The sequence below is a fragment of the Bos indicus x Bos taurus genome, chromosome 22 (assembly GCF_003369695.1).
Source record: "Bos indicus x Bos taurus breed Angus x Brahman F1 hybrid chromosome 22, Bos_hybrid_MaternalHap_v2.0, whole genome shotgun sequence".
NCBI lineage: Eukaryota > Metazoa > Chordata > Mammalia > Artiodactyla > Bovidae > Bos > Bos indicus x Bos taurus.
Window position 1 is genome coordinate 5,920,764 of NC_040097.1, and position 5,558 is coordinate 5,926,321.

Here is a 5,558-nt window from a genome sequence, read left to right on the forward strand (position 1 = left end):
TTCACAGGTTCATAGACAGGAGACCTGGGATTAGAATCTGGGTTCCATGACCCTCCTACCATGTTTCTTTCTGGAAAGGTCTTCTTGGCTCTTCATTTTACCTGTTTGTATTGTGAGATGCCCACAGATTTCTTGTTAGTAGACTGAGATTTTCTGCTCACAGCATGGTTCACACCAGCAGCAGCATCTGGGAGCTTGTTAGAAATACAGACTCTTCAGCCCCACCCAGACCTACTAAAATCAGAACCTGCATTTTAACAAATTCCCAGGTAATAGAAATTAAAAGACACTTGCTTCTTGGAAGAAAAGCTGTGACAAACCTAGACAGTGTATTAAAAAGTAGAGACGTCACTTTGCCAGCAAAAGTCTGTATAGTTGTATAGTCAAAGCTATGGTTTTTCAAGTAGTCACGGATGGAGGTAAGAGTTGGACCATAAGGAAGGCTGAGTGCCGAAGAACTGATGCTTTTGAATTGTGGTGCTGGGGAAGACTCTTGAGAATTCCCTTGGACAGCAAGGAGATCAAACCAGTTCATCCTAAAGGAAATAAACCCTGAATATTCATTGGAAAGACTGATGCTGAAGCTGAAGCTCCAGTACTCCAGCCACCTGATGTAAAGAGCTGACTCATTGGGAAAGACACCGATACTAGGAAAAGATTGAAGGCTAAAGGAGAAGGGGGTGTCAGAAGATGAGGTGGCTGGATGGCATCACCTACTTAATGGATGTGAGTTTGAGCAAACTTCGGGAGATGGTGAAGGACCGGAAAGCCTGGTGTGCTGCAGTTCGTGAGGTCACAAAGCGTGAGACAACTTGGAGACTGAACACCAGCAGTAGGTTGTTTGAATGCACGTTCCTGTTTCAGAACCTGGATTAAAAGATAGCCTTTATTTTAGCACCTACTATCTACTGGGCTCTAGTAGATGCTAAGCAAGCAGAAGGTCTCAGGCCAGTCAGGGAAATCGATGAGAAACCAGAGATCACTGACCTATCACTGACTTTTATTTATGTATGTATGTATTGCTCACTGAAAAAGCAGTTGCTTTGTCGATTTTCCTAAAAATGAATCAGTAAGAATTCAATGGTGGATGCTCTAGCTGGTGTTTTATGTCTGTCTAGCACCTTTGGGCAGAGAAGGCAATGGCACCCCACTCCAGTCCTCTTGCCTGGAGAATCCCATGGATGGAGGAGCCTGGTGGGCTGCAGTCCATGGGGTCGCTAAGAGTTGAACACGACTGAGCGACCTCACTTTCACTTTTCACTTTCCTGCATTGGAGAAGGAAATGGCAACCCACTCCAGTGTTCTTGCCTGGAGAATCCCAGGGATGGGGGAGCCTGGTGGGCTGCCATCTGTGGGGTCACACAGAGTCGGACACGACTGAAGCGACTTAGCAGCAGCAGCAGCAGCACACTTTGCCTTTGTCCTCTTCCAGATCCTTTGGAAATTCCTCCCGTACTCATTTTTAATTCAGAAATATTTATTGATCACCTTTAAATGCCAAGACCTGTGCTAGACACTTGACAACAGTGGTCAAGAAATCAGACAGAGCCCCTCTTTTCAAGAAGCTTCTTTATTTTGTAGTAAGGAATGAAAAATAAATAATACCAAAGAGTAATAGATATTATGGTTAAAAATAAAAATGGCAAAAGGGTCATCTTGCACCCCAAACTCTATCCAGGCATCTACTCTTGGAGAACCTCCAACATTTGGTGCCAGAGCTGGTCTGAGAAGGCAGGTCATGGGCTGTTGGAGCGAGAACCCTCAGTGCCTGGGTGGTGAGAGGGCCCGTGGCTGGTGGCTGACACAGCAGACAGCCCACTTGTTATAACTTTCACAAGAAGGGGATTGAAGGTGAATCTGTGGAAGGAACTGCACTAGTAGGTGTGGTGTGTTGGGAGACTGACAGAGATGGAGGACACAGTGGGATACACGGGGTTGATGACCATGCCCAAGCACTACTGAAGCTTTATACCCAGGGGTCACAGCCTTTTTCCTTAAGGGCTAGACAGCAGATATTTTAGACTTTGCAGCCCATGCAGTCTGTTGTAACACTCGGCTCTCCTGTTGTGGCACAAAGCAGCAGTAGACAATATGTCAACCAATAAAACTTTCCCCAAACAGGCTGTCTGCCAGGGGAAAGCCTGAGCTTTCCATGAGCTGTGGTTTGCTCATTCTTATTCTATACTGAAGAAAAGTAGTGAACAGCTAAGGGTGACTAACCAGACAAGTGATTGCTTTTGAAGAAAGAATCTTTCTCTTTTTTTCCGGTAGCAGAGAGAAGATAGCTGAGGGCCAAAGTCAGGACTCCAGGATGTCATAATTTGTTGTTGATGTTCAGTTGCTAAGTCATGTCTGACTCTTTGAGACCCCATGAATGCCGGGCTTCTCTGCAGCACTCCAGGCTCCTTTGTCCTCCAGTATCTCCTAGTTAGTCGCTCAGTCGTATCCAACTCTGCGACCCCATGAACTGTAACCTACCAGGCTCCTCGGTCCATGGGATTTTCCAGGCAAGCATACTGGAGTGGGTTGCCATTTCTTTCTCCAGGGGATCTTCCCAATGCAGAGATCGAACCCAGGTCTCCTGCATTGTAGGCAGATGCTTTGCCATCTGAGCCACCAGAGAAGCTCCTAGAGTTTGCTCAAACTCATGTCCATCGAGTCGGTGATACCATCCAACCATCTCATCCTCTGTTGCCCCCTTCTCCTCCTGCTCTCAATCTTTCCCAGCATCAGGGTCTTTCCCAGTGAATCTGTTCTTCAAATCAGGTGGCCAAAGTATTGGAGCTTCAGCTTCAGCATCAGTCCTTCCAATGAATATTCAGGGTTAATTTTCCGGTTTGATCTCCTTGCAGTCAAGGGACTCTCAAGTTTTCTCCAGCATCAGACTTCAAAAACATCAATTCTTTAGTGACACTCAGCCTTCTTTATGGTCCAACTCTTCACCTCTGTCCGTGACTACTGGAAAAACCATAGCTTTGACTATAAGGAACTTTGTTGGCAAAATGACGTCTCGGCTTTTTAATACATTGTCTAGGTTTGTCATAGCTTTCCTTCCAAAGACTAGCGTCTTTTAATTTCATGGCTGCAGTCACCATCTGCAGTGATTTTGGAGCTCAAGAAAAGAAAATCTGTCACTGCTTCCACTTTTTCCCCTTCTATTTGTCTTGAAGTGATGGGACCAGATATCATAATCTTAGTTGTCTTTAAATACAGATAAATAAACATCCCAAATTCTCTCTCCAGAATTCTATTGGTTTTCATCATGCACTCAAGAGTGTTAGTCGCTCAGTCGTTTCCTACTCTGCGACCCCATGTTCTGTAGCCCACCAGGCTCCTCTGTCCCTGGAATTCTCTAGGGAAGAATACTGGCGTGGGTAGCTGTTTCTTTCTCCAGGGGATCTTCTCCACCTAGGGATCGAACCTGGGTCTCCTGCCTTGCAGGCAGAGTCTTTACCATCTGAGTCACCAGGGAAGCCCTTTGCACTCAGAGGGTCACTGTTTTTTGATAAGTGTGACGTTCATAAGAAAAATACTCAGTTCATAAGTGTACAGGTGGGTGAATTTCACAGGGTGAGCCCGTCATAACCAGCACCCAGATCAAGTAACAGAACAGTACTAGAGGTCCCCTTCTGCCCCGTCTCAGTTGCTCCTGCTCCTAAGAGTACCACTATCTTGACTTTCAGCACGTGTATGTTACCCTTCCCTGCTTATGAACTTGATAGAAATGAGTCCTACTGCATGTAATTTTACATGTCTGGCTGGCTGTTTTACTCAGTATCATCAGCGTAGCCTTCATCTATATGTTTGTAGCTTGTTTGTTATTAATTCTACAGTTGATGGTCGTTTGAGTTGTTCCCAGTTCTGGCTATGAGGAATGGTGCTTCTGTGAACATTTTTGTATATGTCTTGAACATATACAAAACATATTCCAAGCCCATGCAACTACAGCATCTCCTTTTTGGGGTTCCCTGGTAGCTCAGCTGGTAAAGAATCCACCTGCAATTCAGGAGACCCCAGTTCAATTCCTCAGTCAGGAAGATCCCCTGGAGAAGAGATAGGGCTACCCACTCCAGTATTCTTGGCCTTCCCTGGTGGCTCAGGCAGTAAAGAATCCACCTGCAATGCCGGAGACCTGGGTTCAGTCCCTGGGTTGGGAAGATCCCCTGAAGGAAGGCATGGAAACCCATCCAGTATTTTTGCCTGGAGAATCCCCATGGAGAGAGGAGCCTGGAGGGCTGCAGCCCATGAGGTGGCAAAGGTCAGACATGACTGAGTGACTAAGCATGCACGCTTGAACATATGCACACATCCTTGTCAGATATACTCCTAAGTAGAAATGTTGGATCATAGGGTACTTGTATGTTTGATTTAATAGATCCTGGCAGAGTTTTCAACATGGTTACACAGTTAACACTTCTACCAATAATATATATGAGACTACTACTAACTGCTCTACATTCTTGCCAATATTTAGCATTTTCTGCCTTTTTAATTTTAGCCATTCTGATGGGTGAATAATGGTATTGTATTGGGTTTTTAATTTTCATTTTTACATTTTTTTGTACTTTTCTCATGTCTACTGAACATTTAGATGTTTTATTTTGTGAAATGCTGTTTAGGTTGTGTGCCCATTTTTCCACTGAGTTTTTTTGCTGTTTTATTTACTTTTAGGGGTTCCTATTAAATTCTAGATATGAGTCTTGTCAGATGCACGTATCATAAATGTCTTCTCCCACTATGTGGCTTTCCTTTGCAATAACTTTTATGTGCTTTTATTTTTGGTTTAAGAAGTCTTTGCATACTTAAGGGCATATAGGTATTTTCTCATTTTTCTTCTAAAAGTAATATTGTTTTATCTTTCACATGTAGATCTGCAATCCGTCTGGAATTTATTTTTGTGTATGATATGAGCTAGAAGTATTCTTCTTTCCTCAGATGGTAATCTAATTGCTGCAGCAGCATTTATTAAAAAGATCATGCATTCATCACTGAATTGCAGTGACTCCGTTGTGTTACCATGTATGTGTGGATCTTTTATGGACCCTCTGTTTTGTTTCATGGGTCTGTTTGTCTGTATCTGTGCTAATACCATGCTGTCTTACTTGTTATAATTTTTTTTTACTACAAGTTGAAATCTGGTAACATAAGTCCTGCAACTTTGTTTGATTCTTCAAGATGGCTATCTAGATCCTTTGCATTTCCATATATATTTTTAAAATAATTTCTCAATTTCCATAAAAAACCAATTAGGAGTTTTGATGTAGATTGCACTAAATGCAATCACATGAAAGATAATTAACATCTCAACAATACTGAGTCTTCTTATCATGAATATGGAATTTCTCTCCTTTTATTCAGTTCCACTTTGATTGTTCTCAATCATGTTTGTAATTTTCAGTCTAGAGGTCTTAAACATGTTTTGGTGGATTTATTCTTTGGTATTTGACATTTCTGATGGTTTTCAGTTCAGTTCAGTTGCTCAATCGTGTCCGACTCTTTGTGACCTCATGGACTGCAGCACACCAGGCTTCCCTGGCCGTCACCAACTCCCAGAGCTT